This window comes from Hemicordylus capensis, chromosome 4, assembly GCF_027244095.1.
Source record: "Hemicordylus capensis ecotype Gifberg chromosome 4, rHemCap1.1.pri, whole genome shotgun sequence".
In the NCBI taxonomy this organism is placed as follows: Eukaryota; Metazoa; Chordata; class Lepidosauria; order Squamata; family Cordylidae; genus Hemicordylus; species Hemicordylus capensis.
In genome coordinates this window covers 209316512-209331230 of record NC_069660.1, presented here as the reverse complement: position 1 = coordinate 209331230, position 14719 = coordinate 209316512, and the positions used below count along the sequence as shown (strand labels likewise).

General features: G+C 43.1%; 1 protein-coding gene across 15 annotated transcripts in view; it reads left to right on the top strand.

The window, feature by feature from the left end:
* Positions 1-14719, top strand: part of RREB1 (ras responsive element binding protein 1) — a 170213-nt gene that overhangs the window by 5091 nt on the left and 150403 nt on the right. For 12 of the 15 annotated variants that reach the window (XM_053244255.1, XM_053244252.1, XM_053244265.1 and 9 more), the window contains one exon: positions 1068-1111. The exons of the other annotated variants lie outside the window; for them this stretch is intronic. The gene's annotated coding sequence lies outside the window, so the exon portion shown is untranslated. The remainder of the gene's footprint in view (positions 1-1067; positions 1112-14719) is intronic. 15 annotated transcript variants of the gene reach the window in all.

The window sequence follows — 14719 nt, the reverse complement described above, 5'->3', positions numbered from 1 at the left end:
CTGAATAGGGCTATAGTCTTATGGGTTTCCATCACTTGAGGTAATGTATCAGTCCTTTGTGTATGTTTTTCTGTTGCTGAAGTTATCTAATTAGAGACATTCTTGTGCAGTAAAAAGTGATCTTGCATGGGCAATCATACTGCTAGTCAAAGCTATCATTGCAAGATCTCTCAGGTTATACTTGTTATCCCTTGTGAAAGTAGGTGGTGTGTAGAAGGTCATAGGATAAGTGTTGCTAAGGAGCTAAACAGAAGGATGCTAAAATTAACCCAAGTGCATCTATCAGGGATTCATTCTCTTGCTGTTTTCCTTTTTGTAAATAAAATGAAACATTTGATCTTAATTAAAACGTTCAACATCTCTCTTAAAAAGAGAGGCCCAAGAGCTTGATGTCCACAATTAAAAATACTACTTGGATTTTTGACTTGTGCATACTGTCTAGTTAGATTGTTAGTGTACCTGAATATTTGCATGATTGATGTTCTGTATAATAGAACATTTGCCCCCTCACTCCTGAATTAGATGGTAGCATGGGCCTAAGCATTTTTATTTGGAAGTAAGTCCTGAGCTCAGTGGGATTTGCTTCCCAGTGTGATTAGAACTTGCTCCTATGTCGGTGTGTGTGAATGGCTGGCAACTTATTTGGAAAATCTCAAAACATACTTTACAGCAGGTGTTTGTTTTTTTTAAAATTCCTTTAAAAAATTCAAATGTCAGATTTCCACGTAGATTCTGCTCATCTCTTCTCCCCCTCCCCCACCTTTCACCCCAGTACTGGCTAATGTAGTGAATTCAAACACTGATGGAATGGAATGTTTCTCCCTTAAACAGTAAAAGTAATGTATAGAGAACAAAGCTGACCAGATCAGCATTTTTGGAACCAGGATGAGCAACTTCATTCTAACTCCCCTGCTGCTTTTCAGCTTGTTGACATACAATTCTACCTGAGGAATAATCTTTTGTATGTGTGTCACTTTCTTCTACTTCAGTATGGTACAAGTAAAAATGTCTCCTGCTACACTTTCTTGTAGTAACATTCACATTCTCTGTGCCTTTTCTCATTGCAGGTGTAAAGTGCACTTCCGAAGAGCAATTCGAAGCTTAGAAAGGGGTAGGAATGGCTTTGTTAATTCTTCTTAAATATCTTTATTCGCAACTTTGCTTTGAAGCATATTGAGAAAAAAGTAGAATCAAGGAAGAGATTATTTCTCAAGAAATGACTGTAGTAGGTTAGGGGGATCCTGTTTAAGGTTGTGAATTCTGAATTTATAGAGTGGTTCAGGATTTTGGCCTAAAATGGAATCTAGAGCGGAATGTTGAGGAATAGTTCTACTGATATTAGAGTGGGCAGCATGGATTTTTGTGGGCCTTGCATGACCTGCAGAGTCCCCCTGGAAGCTTGAGGTCATTTTGTTCTTGTAGCCATGGAGATTATAGGTTGGTTACTTGCTTGTGTGGAAACAAGCTTGTACAAGGGGTCTTCCTCACTGAAGCTCCCATGTTCCCAGCATGCAAAAGCTGCCTGTGCTTGTTTTCTAGGAATTTCCCCTCCTCCCATGGTAGCTCTCTACTGCACATCTCGGCCTGTTCCCAAGGGTTACCAGCCACCTCAGAACTGGGTTTTCAGTAGAGCTGAAGTGGGAGGTGGGGATAGTGATAGTGATAGTGGAAGATTCCTTGTGTGAGTTGTTCCCCCTCCCTCCACTCAAGTTGTACCCCTATGAAGATGAGATTAGAAACAAATAGTAAATATTAGAAACCAGGACATAAGAAACCAGGACATAAAAATGCATGCATAGTCTGTTCAGTAAGATGTACAATATGTTACATATTAATTATCTGTAGACTAATAGCTGCCAAGTTCATGGAAAAAACTATTTAAAATGTTCTGGCTGATTGGATGTTTCTGATGTAGCCCCATCAATACAAGTTGGACACCCTGGCATCTTAAAACTTAAAAAGAGACTTAATTCTTCAAGTGGAATTATTAGCATATGAAGTATTAAATTGAATTAGGGTGGGGGCGGAATGATCATATTCTGCTTGTAGTATTGATTGCATTTATCCTACTCTTTCAAGATGTTCAAACTAGCATGCTAGCCTCAGAACAGCCATGTGAGATTGGTTAGGCTGGGAGGTACCAATGTGTCCAACTAGTGTTATAGCCAAGCAGATAAATATTTGAACCTGGGTTCCTACATCCAATCGACTGCACAACATGTGCTATTCCCCCCCACCCCGACTTTCTGTGGACTGCTTGCAAATGCATGTTTCCATGCTAATTTTGAGTCTAGATGTAGTTGCCCATAGTTGTGTCCATTTGCTAGCATATTCTTTTGGAAGGTGCGCTCCTCCTGACTCCTAAAGTTTGCTGTAGCCTATAGCATCTTCTTTCCCACCTATTCCCATATTTAAAATGTTGGGATGAAGGTGGGAAGAGAGGATGTTTAGTGGGATATAAAAGAAGGGGATTAATTTGAGAGGGGCAACCTCCTTTGTCCTTGGGTTGGGGGCCCTAAAGCTGCTAAGCCTGGTTGTCAGACATAACCAACCATTTGGAACCATACTACACTAGCAGTAATATGAAGCTGGAGATGTTCTGAAACTAAGGTCATCCATGATGCATCCATTTGCTCTGGGATAAAAGATGTTCCCTTTAAAAACTGGGTGGGTGGGTCCTAATCTGGCCCATATACTTGGTACCAAAATTGGGTGCTGGTATGCCTTCTAATGCAAGCTAGTCTTTGAAAATTTCCTACCTTCAATCCCATTTCAGCTTTTAGGCATATAAATGGGGCAGTGTGTTAAAGGTAGGACATACATTATTGAAGATAGCAGTAGCAGATACAGCAGAAATAGACAGACAAAAGTATCCTGGCTTTGATATTGCACAGATCTCTCCTTTTTGAAGTGATCTGGTCAAAGTTGTGTATCTTCAAATTCTCCTGGCATATACTTGAATTTAGCTGGATAAGTTTGCCCCTTGACTATAGCTCTGCTCTGAAACTATTATTTTAAAGTTTATTATACAGTTTGAAAACGACTCTTGACTCTCTCACTTTGGTAGGAGTGGGAGTGAATTGAGTGTAAGGGCAGGATTGTTAACTGGAGCATGCAGATCTAAGTCTGTCTTATGATCAATGGAGTGAATCTGGAATTGCACCCCATCCGTGTAGCGGAACAGCCTGTAGATTTCGTTGCCTCCAGCAGGATGTAAACCACTCTAGTATATCTTGTTCTTAGTACTACCTTTTAAGCTTTTCATGCTAACCTGCCTTGTAGTCAATAAAGGTAGCTCTCTGTGAATAGGTGATGGGTGGGGTCTGTTTGTTCAATGTGGTTCAGGTAAGTAATGCTTAGGGAATTTGAAGGTCTCTGAGACAGGGCAGATGAATAGCTTAAGGAGGGTTCACCTGCAGACCTCCAGGAGGGTGGTGACACTAGGGCAGAGAAAAGCAATTGAACCCCCCTTACCCTTTTTATGTGTTTAAAGTACTTGGATAAGGGATTATTAACTGCTCTGAAGATCTCAACCCTTTTGTTCTTTCCCCTTGCTTTAGTCCAGTGTCTGTATCCCATTCTTATTCTAAAGCTGATGCCAAAGTTGTAGCTTCCTAATTACAAAAGTGGCCAGAGTCCTGTGGTACTCTGTTAAACTGTAGGACATTGCTAAATTTGCCTAACTGGAAGTTTATGAAGTGGGAATGTTCTGAAATGCAGGACATCCATTCTACATTCTGGAGTGTTTCTGGAATAAAGGAGTTTTCCTTTTAAAATGGGGTGGGGTGTGTCTGACCTGGCCAAGGATTTGGTGCCAAAATTGGGTGGTAAGTATCTTTTTTTCTGATGCAAGTTAGTGTTTGAGTATTGCCTACCTTAATCCCCATTTCAACTTTCTCTTGTGTAAGTAGGGCAGTGGTTTATAGGCAGGACATACATTATTGAAGATGGCCACAGCTGATAGAGCAGAAATGGCCAAACTAAAGCATCCTAGCCTGTGAAAGCTTACTATAGAATACACCTGTTAGTCTTTTCAAGTGTTGCAGTATACCCTTTCTGAAACAAACATGTCTACCCATTTGAACTTTAAAAAGCAGTGCAAAGTCTCCAAAGGAAGACTGTGGTCTCCTTGGGTGAAATTTGGTTTCTTCTATTCAGTCCCTGCGTCCTGTGCCGGCTTAGCTCTTGGCACCTTTCATTGTAAGTGTTTGTGTTCTCCTGTCGCAAGATTAGGCCTCTAGTTTGATAGATCCCTGCAATGGTGATGTCCCTATTTTCCCATTCACCTGAGTGGGAAAATAAGGACATGATTCCATACCTGCCAACTTTTTGGGAGTGGATGGACAAAACAGTGCTCTTAATGAAATAATTATTACAATCTTTAAGGAGTATTTAACATGTCATATTGGCCTTTTAAGAGAGATAAGAGGTGTTGTGTATTCAGCAGACTTCTCTGTGTATAGTATCTTTGTATCAACAAATATTATTTGCATACAATTTGGAATTCTGGTTTTCTCATGTGAAGCCAGGTTTCATAAGAACTGCACTAGGCCTCCTGTGAGGGTTGCAGTAGGTTGCTAGGGCATGTCCACTCATCTCCCCTCTCACCTCCACATTACTCCTGGTCCAGTTTGTGCTTGTCTGGCTTAGACCAGGAAGAAGTATATTGACATAGTCTTTTTTGGGTTGTGCAGACACCGAGGAGATACGATCAGCAAAAAGCAGGCTAAGGGAGCCTAGCCCGCTTTTTGCTGATTGTGTGCTGCCACGGGACATGGCTCCCGACAGCAAACCCTCTTAATTCCCCCTCCCCTTAGACAACATTAGCGGAGGAGTGCTCCGCTAACCCCATCTATTTGATCGTGTGTGGCCGCAGCATGGCTCCGTGCTGTGGCAACACATTAAGAGACTCCTGCTGGTAGGCTGAAACAAGCCTCCCGCCCCTGGGGGTTTCTCCAGGATGCCCTGCGTGCTTGTGCAGGGTATCCTAGAACTTCTGGGGGCCATGTGGTCTCCGATCTCCGCAGCCTTCGCCGGCTCCGTGACGGAGCCGGCAGTCGTGTGGGCAGCCACTCAGGGCTGCTTCCCTGCTTGTCTGCAGGGAGAGTGGGCTAAGCCCACTCTCCCCACAAACCCCCTAGAGGCGAGTCGCACTGATCGTGAGACTTGCCTCACCCTGTAGTAGTGGACTGTGCTGGAAGGATTAAGGGGCCAACCCATATTGCAACACTTGGCTACTCCTGGGATCTGAAGGATTCTGCAGGGCTCTGTGGCCTTGCTGCACCTTATATTGTATTTGTCTGCCCTTGGGCCTCAGAAGAATAAGCAGTTTGATCTATTTCCGTTACTGTTTGGGCAGGGGTTCTCAAACCTGGGTCCCCAGATGTTGGACTACAACTCCCATTATCCCCAGCTAGTGGCTGGGAATGATAAGAATTGTAGTCCAGTAAGATCCACCATGACTTGCCTAGTGAGCTAGAGGTTGCTGGTTCAAATCCCCACTGGTATGTTTCCCAGAATATGGGAAACACCTATATTGGGCAGCAGCAATATAGGAAGGTACTGAAAGGCATCATCTCTCACTGTGCGGCAGGAGGCAGTGGTAAACCCCTCTTGTATTCTACCAAGAAAACCACATGACTCTGTGGTCACCAGGAGTCGACACCAACTTGAGGGCACAACTTTACTTTTAAAATCCAGGGACCTAAAGTTGGAGATATTAAATGGTTCACTCTGGTGGATTAAGAGAGTCCATTTAGTTCTCTTTAGAATCAAGTGGGCATCATCTATATAATTAATTCTCTTAGCTGGTGCGTGTCCAGGATTTGGCGGCAGAACTCTCGCGACATGCTGCGAGAGTTCCGGTGGAGTGAGGAGGAGAGGGGGAAGAAAGTGCTGGTGGTGGCCGGCCAGTGGGCGGCGGAGGAGGGGGGGGAGAGAGAAGCAGCGGCGGGCGGGGGGAAGAGAAAGGTGGCGGCAGGTGGATGGGAGGGAGAAAAAAAATGGCAGCGGCGGGGCCCTACTTGTCCGCCCGCTGAGGCTCTGTGGGGGGGGGAGGAACGGGAGGGGAGGAGGGATGGAGAGCGCGGGCCTGAGGGACGGGGAAGAGAGGAGAGACTGGGGCAGGAGGAAGAGGGAGGGGGAAACAGTCGGCCCAAAAGTGCTGCACAGATGCTCTGTGTGGGGGTCGGCTAGTATACTTGATGCTGCCTGGGACATCTGATGTTTGAAATCTACAGAAGAGATTATATGGGCTTGCACTGCTTTGTTAGTGGCAAGAATTCTCAACTCCATCTGTTTTTGGTGATGTTGCTGTTAAAATCTGTTAATTACAAGTATCTCTGTACAAATATTTCAGGAGAGCTAACGTTTAGACACTGGGGTCATTCACACAATAAAAGAAAGCTACCCAGGTCTCCCTCCTACCTTGCTTTTACACAGTCACTTCTATCCAGGTTTTTCTCCTGTCTTGCTTCCACACAAACGAGAATTGGGAGCACTCACAGCTCTCAAACCCAGGTAGAACACTTTGGATTGTGTGAATGACCTCACTGTGGCATCCTGGTCTGTTTTGCATTACCAGAAGATGTCATGGGCTGTAGCTTAGATAGCTTTAAAAAGGAGTTGAACACAAATTAATGGAGGATAGGTCTAATCATTGTTAGTCATGATAATGAAATGGAACCCCTGTGTGCAGAATTAGTACCCCTCTAATAATTGTATACTTGGGATGGACAAACAATGGCTGGCTGCTACTTCTCATCATGCTGATGAGCTTCTAGTGGCATGTAACAGACTAATATTGAGAGCAGAATGTTGGGTTAGATCTTGGGGTTCCTCATAAAAGGAAAGCTTGCTTGGGAGATGAAACTACTGTTGATCTTCTCCTGAAACATCGAGGTCATTCACACAATCACAAACTGTGTTCTACCTGGGTTTGGGAGCTGTGTGTGCTCACAATTTTTGGTTGTGTCAAAGCAAGGTAAGAGGAAATCCTGGGTAGAAGTGATTGTGTGGAAGCAAGTTCTTTGTACCCACACAACCAAAAATTGGGAGCACACACAGCTCCCAAACCCAGGTAGAACACAGTTTTTGCTTGTGTGAATGATCTCATAGTCACAGGAAGAAGGGGGTCTTAGGATGGTGAAGCCCAATATGACTGGCCATCATGTTTCTCACAGGAGTGTCTGACTGCTACAGAATCCTTGGCAATATGTAGGGATTGCTTGGCAGATAAGACAATGGGAAAGAGGTTCCCTGTAGTTAGAAAATCCTAAAAACCACTGGACTAGGTGTATCTTTGTTTTGACCTAGCAAGTCAGTTCTTATGTTTAGTGGAAGGGGATAAAGAAGAAAAGTGTTCCAATGGGCTAAAGGAATTGCCCATTCCTAATTTTAGGGCAGTGCACCTCCACATGACAATATAAGGATCTACACATGATTCGTGTGTAGAGCCAAAAGGCAGTTTGCGGGGAGAACGGGCTTTACCCATTGTCCCGGCAGACAAGCAGGGAACCCTCCCTGGGTGGCCACATTGGTCACCCAGATAATTACCGGCTCCTTCACGGAGCCGGTTGGGGAGGTGGGGTTCGGGGGCAAGTGCGTGGTGCCTTTTGGGGAGTCTCCTGGTCGGGAGGCTACTTGTGAGACATTGTGGTGCGGAGTTTTACTGCGGCGACACATGGCCCAGGTTCTGCTGTGCCCGAAACCTGGGTTAGGCGGTGGGCTACCTTAGAGGGTTTGCTGCTGCACCACCACGAGCCACACGCCTCCTGGAGGTTCTCCCGCACCGTGGCTGGGCTCACTTAGCCCAATTTCCACTGCATGTGAGAATAGCCTCTGTATCTTTGGTACATTATATGTAGCTGTTATTGTTTTACATTTATTTAGTTGTTGCTTGAGGCAATAATGTACAAACTACCCATTTAATTTTAGTGAGAGCTTTGGAAGACTTCCACAAACCCTGCTGAAACGGGGAAAAATACTTCAGTTGTATTGGTGTAATGAGACGGGGGTTACTCTATGCATTCCTGGGGTCTACCCTGAGTAGAGAGAGTGTTCTAATCCCAATTTGAGGAGCACGCTGCTCCTTCGAGGTAGGCTGCTACCAGTTGAAGACTGATCGAAAGCCAATGACTGGGCTCAGATACTGCTTCAAGAACCCAGAATTCTCTGTCTTGGGACTTGCAGGTACTGTACAGCCAGAGCCTACACAATCTAGCTCTCAACAAACAATATATTAATCTTAAAACAACTCATCAGTTGCACATGACCTTACTAGGCACATAGGTAAGAGTTTTGCAAGTAACCCATCGGAACCTTTTATACAAGACTGAATACACTTCTGTGTGAAATTGATTAAGAAATAAGAGTTGCACACAGAATAAGGAATTGAGGGGGAATAGGGGAGATTGGGATTAAAAAAGGCACACAGGATTTCAAAAGAAAATACACAAACATTAACTAATTAGCACTGAGTTTTACCTTAGTCTAGCAGTAGGCAGGTCCCTGGTTGAGAGAGCATTAATCTTTACATGTCTGGTTTGAGTTGGGTGAAGGTAAAGCTTGCCATCAACTCCTTGAGATGATGCCTTTCAGCATCTTCCTATATCGCTGCTGCCCGATATAGGTGTTTCCCATAGTCTGGGAAACATATGAGCGGGGATTTGAACCGGCAACCTCTGGCTTACTAAGTAAAGTAATTTCCCCACTGTGCCATTAGGTGGCTTGAGTTGGGTACCTATTGTAAAAAAGTCTTTAGGCCTATAGTGTGATGGCTCTGCCCCTTCAAAGACAAGAAACAAAGATTGTCCTCAATCAGAAACAAAAGGGATTAATATCTTCCATACAGAGCACTCAAGGGTGTAGTAGAAGTATTGGACTTCTTGAGCTAAGATGGAGATCTGTGTTTCCTTACAACCTGGTTAGTTGCCCTCCCCTTTTTTCTTTTCCTTTTTTCTGCTGCTTATGCACGCTTGGGTCTGTGACTTCAGTTGAGTTTAGCTATGTTAAACTATTTTTTTTTAATTTTTATGTTTTAATCTCTTTAAACATAACATACATTACATTTACAATGCAAATAGTTGCAAAAACTCAGACCAGATCCCTTCATACTTGGAAGATCTAGTATTAAATAAGGATCGTTCGTGGGCTGCCAGAGTAAGTAAATCAAGAAACCATTTGTCAATATCTGGAGGATATTTACATTTCAAATTTTGTGAAATAATGTGTTTAGCCACCAGAAAGGCCTTAGTGAGCCATTTCCATTGATTAGGGGTTAGTTCTTCAACATCAGGAGGCAATCTCAACAAAACTGGAACAGGGTCTACTCTAGAGGATATTCCCCTGCTATAACTAAATTGGCATAGTCACTTATCTTTTTCCAGAGTAGAGATATAACCTTACAATTAAGGAACAGATGTAAGAGTCCTGCCTCTCCTTCCCCACATCTTCAACATTCATCAGATTTGCTCAGCCCACACTTATGGAGTCTAATTGGAGTCCAATAAGAGTGAAAGACTAATTTTTGTTGAACTAACTTGAGCCTCAGATCAAAAGATACTTTGACAGTTTCAGCCAAAATTACAACCCATTGATATTGTGTAATTGGAATATTAAATTCCAAGCTCCACTTAATTCATTCAGTATTGAGTGGAGGTGCTACCTGGGCTTGGATAAAATTATAAAGCATATTATGAATCTGATTAAATTCACCAATATGATGATATAATTTATTCATTTATTCATTTATGTTATTTATTAAACTTCTGTACCGCTCAAACTTTCATCTCTGGGCAGTTAACATAAAACAACATACATATAAAAAGTTAAAACAATGCAACAATTTAAAATCAACCATAAAACTTAAAACAGACAATTTTAAAAAGCTTGGGTGTAGAGATGGGTTTTCAGATGTTTTTTAAAAATTGGGAAGTATGACCCCATCTAGAACAGGTAGATCAAGATTGTCTCTGGAGTTCTGACCCCGCACAATAAGTACCTCCGTCTTATCTGGATTCAGCTTCAGTTTATTCTCCCTCATCCAGCCCATTACTGCTTCCAGGCAGGCATGTAGGGAGGATATGCCAGCTCCTGAAGAAGTTGACCAGGAGAAGTAGATCTGGGTGTCATCAGCGTACTGATAACACCCAGCTCCAAATCCCCTGATGATCTCTCCCAGTGGTTTCATGTAGATGTTAAAAAGTATTGGAGAAAGTACGGAGCCTTGAGGGACACCATACTTAAGCTCAGATCTCAAAGAGCAACAGTCTCCTATCAACACCATGTGGAATCTCTCCGAGAGGTAGGAGCAGAACCACTGTAAAACAGTGCCTCCCACCCCCAACACCCTCAGACGTTCCAGAAGGATACTATGGCCGACAGTATCGAAAGCCACTGAGAGGTCCAAAAGGACTAACAGAGTCACACTTCCTCTGTCAATTCCCAATTGGAGATCATCCATCAGGCCGACCAAGGCATTCTCCACCCCATAGCCTGCCCAAAAACCAGTTTGAAATGGGTCTAGATAATCAGCTTCCTCCAAGACCACCAGGAGCTGAGAGGCCAACACCCTTTCAGTTACCTTGCCCAGCCATGGGAGGTTGGAAACTAGCCTATATTTGCTCAACTCTGAGGGATCTAATGCAGGCTTCTTTAGAAGAGGTCTAATAATTGCTTTCTTAAGACAAGGAGGCATCCTGCCCTCCCTCAGAGAAGCATTTATGATTTCTACCAGGCCTCCTGCAAGAGCCTCCCTGCTAGATAGAACAAGCAATGTTGGACAAGGGTCAAAAGAACAAGTGGTAGCCTCATCACTCCAAGCAGCTTGTCCACATCTTCAGGAGTGACAAACTGAAACTGATCCAATCGAATCACATAAGAGGAGTTGTTGGACACCTCCAGTTCAGACATCAAATTAATTGTGGAGTCTCCATCTAGATCGGCCCGAATCTGAGAGATTTTATCTGCGAAAAACTCTTTAAACACGTCACAGTGGGTAACTGATTACTCCAAATTCTGGTTCAAGGGAGGGGGGCGGATACTAGTCCCCTCACAACACTGAACAACTCCTCTGGACGTGAACTCGCAGAGGCAATACAGGCAGAAAAGAACCGCTTCTTTTCCACATGTACTGCCTGAGCATAGATCTTTAAATGTGCTCTATGTTGTAATCTTTTGGAGTTGAGTCAATTCTTTCTCCACTTGCACTCCAGTCGCATACCTTGCTGCTTCAGCCCCCGTAGATCTTTCGTATACCAAGGGGCCAATTTTGAAGCGGGTTGGAGGGGACGCTTGGGAGCAATCGTGTCTACTGCCCTGGTGAGCAAGTTGTTCCAATTCTCAACCAGGGCGTCAACAGGATCACCGGCAAAGGCAACATAGAATCCCTCCAAGGCTTCTTGGTATCCTACTGGGTCCAATAACCTCTTCAGGTGGACCGTTCTAATAGGCCCCTTGCCCCTGCGGAGGTGGGAAGTGGTTGTAAGTCCAACCTTAACCAGATGGTGGTCCGTGCATGACAATGTGGAGATCCATTGATGTTCCCACCCATGGAACATCACCTTAATCAGAGTAGAAAACCAAATCAAGTGTGTGACCTGCAATACGTGTCAGTCCAGAGACCGCTTGGGATAGACCCGTAGTTGTCATGGCCGCTATGAACTCCTGAGCTATGCCAGACAGATTGGTACCAAAATGAACATTGATGTCCCCCAGCACCAAAGGTCTGGGAGACTCCACGCAAGTTCTGTGACCAAGTCTGTGAGCTCAGTAAGGGGTTCCATTGGGCAGCGGAGCGATCGGTACACCAGCAGAAGTCCCAATCTATCCCTGGTCCCCAAACTTAAATACACACATTCAGTATTTGATGATATTCAGAGTTTCCAAAGCACTAATAGCATCAGGACCAAACCTTTTGGATATGCTGTGTCTTAACTGAATATATTGCCAAGCACCATCTGATTTTAGACCATATCTATGTTGTATAAGATTAAATAGTTTAAAAACAGAAGTAGAGGATACTAATTGGGATAGAAAAATATATTACTATTAGCCCAATTCTGCCACCAGACAGGTTAGTAATAGTTAATTGGGGATTACCCCATAATGTGGACTCCTCATGCACAAATAGACAAGTCTGGAAATGTTTTTCCAAGCAGATCTTGCAGCCAAAATAGATGGGACTATACAAAGTAGAATGTTTAAAGTAGCTAGAACTTAATGCAGCACAAAAAAGGGGTACCAGTTGTTGGTAACTTCTACCCATAATGGAGCTTCAAGCATTTCATCAGGCATTCTCCAATACAAAGCTTGAGAAATAAAGAGAGGAATTGTGATATATCTGGAAATTAGGCAAATTAAAATCACCCTTTTTTAAAGGTAGTTGCAGTTTCTTGTAAGAAATTCTAGATTGCTTATTCCCCTACCCCCTAAAAATACCTAAATAAAACCCACCTTCCTAAAATAACAAGGAGAAATATACAAGGGCAACCCTTGTAACCAAAATATAAATTTGAGGGCAATATAAGATTTAAGAATATTAATCTTACCCCAAAAACTAAAATGGAGCTTTCCCCAGTGGTTAAGATCCATCTCAATTTGTTTAGTTAGTTAGTTGTTCGATTTCTAAACCGCCCTTCCAAAAATGGCCCAGGGCGGTTTACACAGAGAAATAATAAATAAAAATAAGATGGAACCCTGTCCCCAAAGGGCTCACAATATAAAAGAAACATAAGACAGACACCAGCAACAGTCACTGGAGGTACTGTCCTGGGGGTGGATAGGGCCAGTTACTCTCCCCCTGCTAAATAAAGAGAATCACCACGTTAAAAGGTGCCTCTTAGCCAAGTTAGCAGTTTAATGAAGGGATTTAAATTAATAGGAACCATTTGCTTAACTTCTTTAGAAATCCCAAATACTTAAAATGACTATCTGCCCACTTGAAACCCCACTTATTTGATATGGGATCTTTAGGAGATGCACCTAGTTGCATCTTCTGCTTCTCTTTAAATGTTAAACTAAAATAACCAAATGTAAAGGAGCACAAGGCTCTGGTGTTCTTCTAATATTTATGTAAGGAGGAAATTTCAGTAGGTGCAGCTTCTTATTCAGGTGTGCATTGAATTGCACAAGCATTAAAGGTGCAGGAACCTTGTTTTTGCTCTACATCTGTTAGCTCTATTTGAGACCTCCTGCTTAACTGAAGAGGAGAGCTGGTCTTGTGGTAGAAAGCATGACTTGTCTCCATAGCTAAGCCCTGCCCAGGTCTGCCCTGGTTGCATATGAATGGGAGACTTGATGTGTGAGCACTGCAAGATATTCCCCTCAGGGGGTGAAGCCTGAAGTGAGCAAAGAACTATGGTGTAATGAAGTACAGGCTGCATTCTGTTATACATTTGTATGTGGAATTCTGCTGTGTCTGTTCACAGTAATCTGACTGTGCCCTTTAAGGTGACCATGTGTGTGTCATGTGCCAACTCTTCCTTCTCTTCAGCTCCCTTTCCGGTATTCTAGTATGGTACACTTTAAACAACAAAAGCAAACCTTGCTATTTTATGCTTTGGGGATACTGTTCTGCTACAGGTTTTCGAAGCTGGGATATTTTAAAATATCTAAAGTTATAGCTTATGTATATATTTTCAAATTTTATCATTTAAAATAGTTGGTATAAAGCTAGCCCACAGGCTGTGGCTGATGCCTTTCTTTTTTGGGATGTCACCTCTGCCAGTTTCCAGTGCAAAGACAAAAGTGGTAGTTCTTAAAGCCTGTTGAAGACTGCACTTGGAATAAGTGGTGCTTTGCACTCAACATATTTTTGGTGACTAGAATTGTAGATTTCTAAGAAGAAAATATTTGTTTGCATGATAGTGAGGTCATTCACACAATCAAGAACTGTGTTCTACTACCTGGGCTTGGGAGTTGTGTGTGCTCCCAATTTTTGGTTGTGTGGAAGCAAGGTAGGAGGAAAAGCTATCCACGTTTTCCTCCTACTTTGCTTCCACACAATCAAAAATTGGGAGTGCACACGGCTTCCAAACCTGGGTAGAACAGTTCTTGATTGTGCGAATGACCTCAAAGTGTCAGTACTTAACTTCTGTAGAAGGAGATGCTGGGGCTAAAGTCTGTCTGATTTGGAAGACCATCCCCCTAATTTTGATATCTTGGATGTATCTGTAGCCACTCAGTGATAAGTACATTTTCTACTTTCTCAGGGGCACTTTCATTTACCCTTCCGTTGTTTCAAGACTGATAATTGAAAATGGATGGATGCTGGTACAAATCTAAGCCCAGGGAGCTGGGTGAACTGCTTCATATCACTGAGTATCTAAGTAGCCATAATTATTAAGACCTTAGAGATGGTATTAATAGAGTGTGTGTGTGAGCACATGCACGTGTGCTGTGCATAATTAATACTATCTCTAGGGTCTTAACATATTAGACACTAGTAAAATGGCTTGTTTGCAAGTATAAATGTCTTTTTTCCTAGCTTTATGAGGTCTCATGACCCATGCTGTCCAATGGAAGTTTTCCTGCATTTGGGGGGGCATTAATACATTTTCTTCTTCAAGGTTCTGGACTGCTTTTGGTAATCAGGGCGTGGTCTGGAATATTGCTGTCTTTTGTGACTTGGTCTGGGAGTTTCATCCCAGCCAGTGGGTGAGTCAGTGAGGGCTTTCAGTTTGCAAGCATATTGACATTTTATCTTGCTGTTTTTCTGGGG